This window comes from Schistocerca cancellata, chromosome 3, assembly GCF_023864275.1.
Source record: "Schistocerca cancellata isolate TAMUIC-IGC-003103 chromosome 3, iqSchCanc2.1, whole genome shotgun sequence".
Lineage (NCBI taxonomy): Eukaryota > Metazoa > Arthropoda > Insecta > Orthoptera > Acrididae > Schistocerca > Schistocerca cancellata.
In genome coordinates, this window is record NC_064628.1 from 947,110,224 (window position 1) to 947,113,166 (window position 2,943).

Here is a 2,943-nt window from a genome sequence, read left to right on the forward strand (position 1 = left end):
ACTGATGTCACAATCGCCATCTTGGATGAGGTCATTAGTTGACGACGTCATCGCCATCATATTGGATAACAGTACTTTGAGGCAGAAGTGGCCTTGGCGTTGGGTGATGTCGTCGCCGCCACCTTGGATAATGGTACTTTGGCATAGAAATGACGTTGCCCGAATACTGATGTGATAAGTGACCCAAGTCTACATGTTCCTTTCCTTAAATGTTAAGCGTGTGGAATCAGAACTGCGATTGGCTTCGCTGTCTCATTTCTTTTATGAGTCATGTGCAGACATATTCTTCTCTCAGGAGGTGTTATTTAGGCGCTTCACCTTACCTGGTTTTCGTGTGATCTTTAATGTAGCACCCCAATTTTCTACGGGGACCACCTGTTCTTTGTGCGAAGGCATTCCTTTTACTGAGGTGGGGATGTTGGATTCTGGCAGGGGCATATGTTGTCAAATTTTTAATCTTACCTTGGTTTACTTACATGTTCCTTCTCACACTGGTCGCGCAGTTGATCGTTCGCGTGTTTTAGAAGGAGGATATTGTTTATCTGTTCCGTAAGAGTCCATCGGGTATTCTGTTGGGTGATTTTAACTATGTTGCGTCCAGCAGATCAAGCTCCAAATATTAATTTCTGTCAATAATTACATGAATTGGTCCGCTCCTTACTCCTGCATAACGTCTGCATATGTAAATAATCGACGTTAGTTAAAGTTACCCACTTTACTGCGACTTCTATTAGCAGGTTCGATAGGCTTTACTTATCATACTGCCTGTGCTATTGAATTCTTAATGTTGAAGTCGTCCCAGCTTCCTTTACGGATCAGTGTACTGTGACTACAACCCGCAATCTAGAAAGGCAACAAGTCAAACGTCGCTCACCTAGCTCACCCTTCTCTCGATGACGGATGCGAGCCGTGTGAGAGCTTACACCACGGTCCTCTGGGAAGCACTCTTCCAACTTTGACTGGTGGACACAGCTGGAAAAACCGAGGCTCAGACAAACTGTGATACTTTTCTGTGTTGCCAAAGTGCGAGACTTTCGAAGAACTTACGAATATTACTATTCCACCCTGCGTGAACTTCATGATGCTGCGGATCACGCCCCTCAGCGAACTGCGGTTGTTAGGGGAGTAAAGGCAAAATTGTTGTCCTTGAAAAGAATACAAATGGAAGGGTTGAAAATCCGATCCAAGCCAAGATGTTTGGTGACGGAAGAACTGACTTCCTTGTATCATATTCTTCGGCATCAGAGCCAACGACGACTCGCTTGTATTCGTTCACTCACGAAAAATAATGGACGTATCGTACCGGAGAAAGCTGACAAAGTCCCTGTCCTATACCAACAGTCTATGGACATCTACGACATCGATGAGTCCAGTACAACATTTTACGGTCCGCTAGTCAGTATCTTGAATAAGCAACCTCCTGGCAGATTAAAACTGTGTGCCGGACCGAGACTCGAACTCGGGACCTTTGCCTTTCGCGAGCAAGTGCTCTACCAACTGAGCTACCCAAGCGCGACTCACGCCTCGTCCTCACAGCTTAACTTCTGCCAGTATCTCCTCTCCTACCTTCCAAACTTTACAGAAGCTCTCCTGCGAACCGAGGTCCCGAGTTCGAGTCTCGGTCCGGCACACAGTTTTAATCTGCCAGGAAGTTTCATATCAACGCACACTCCGCTGCAGAGTGAAAATCTCATTCTGGAAATGTCCCCAGGCTGTGGCTAAGCCATGTCTCCGCAATATCCTTTCTTTCAGGAGTGCTAGTTCTGCAAGGTTCGCAGGAGAGCTTCTGTAAAGTTTGGAAGGTAGGAGACGAGATACTGGTAGAAGTAAAGCTGTGAGGACGGAGCGTGAACCGTGCTTGGGTAGCTCAGTTGGTAGAGCATTTGCCTGCGAAAGGCAAAGGTCCCGAGTTCGAGTCTCGGTCCGGCAGACAGTTTTAATCTGTCATGAAGTTTCATATCAGCGCACTCTCCGCTGCAGAGTGAAAATCTCATGCTTGAATAAGCACTTACAACTAAACATAATGAATTTGTCTCAGCTGCATTTCAGCCTGAGGAAGTTTACAAACAAATTGTGGGAACACCTTCTCAAAAGTCTCTGGATCTGGATGGACTTCCTAAGGAATTTTCCGTGCGCTTTTGGCCTTTGTTGGGTGCTGTCTCCACGTCTCTTTTGAATGAAGTGTAACAGGGTGGAGTTGCGCCGACCTCGTTCAAAGTGGAAAAAATTGTTTTAATCCCGAAACGCCCTGGACTCGCTTCCCCTGATAGCTTTCGCCCAATTATTTTGTTAAACTTTGATTATAAGACTGTGGCGAAGGCAGTTGATACTAGGATGTCGTCTCTGTTGGAGATGATTGTTGACAAACATCAAAGCTGTGTTCCTGGTCGTACCATTTTTATCCCTATAGTCGAGTGTCATAACGTGGTTTCGGTTATTGCTGTAACGTCCGTCCCTTGTGCCATTGCTTTCCTCGACTTTAATACGGCATTCGATCGTGTTAATCACGACTTGTGATTCGGATTCTTGGGGCAGTTGGATTTACTTTTGACACACGGCGAATGCTCTTAGATCTGTTTACGGGTATTTCATCTTCGGTGGTTGTTAATGGTCAACTGATGCCCCCGATAAGTATCTATCGGGGAGTGCCTCAACGAAGCCCGCTGTTTATGTTGTCTCCGGTGCCCCTACGTCGGATGCCAGCATCCCAGCTGAAAGGCTAGACGCTTTCCGGAGGCTCTATAGCTGTTCGTGAATACGTGGATGACGCGACGGTTTTATTCCGCAATCCTGCGGAGATACATCGATTGAAGGCTGTAATCGACGATTATTGTCGGAGTTGAGGTGCACCAATTAATTAAGGTAATTTTGCGACGTTTCCATGACGTCGTTCAGTGGGCTACTGCAGTCTGTCGGTATCATCATTGATCGTTGCCCACTCAA

General features: G+C 46.3%; 1 non-coding gene across 1 annotated transcript; it reads left to right on the forward strand.

The window, feature by feature from the left end:
• The first annotated feature begins 1,855 nt into the window (after nt 1–1,855).
• Nucleotides 1,856–1,930, forward strand: Trnar-gcg (transfer RNA arginine (anticodon GCG)). The gene has a single exon. It is a non-coding gene; the product is annotated as a tRNA-Arg (tRNA).
• Nucleotides 1,931–2,943: the final 1,013 nt, after the last annotated feature.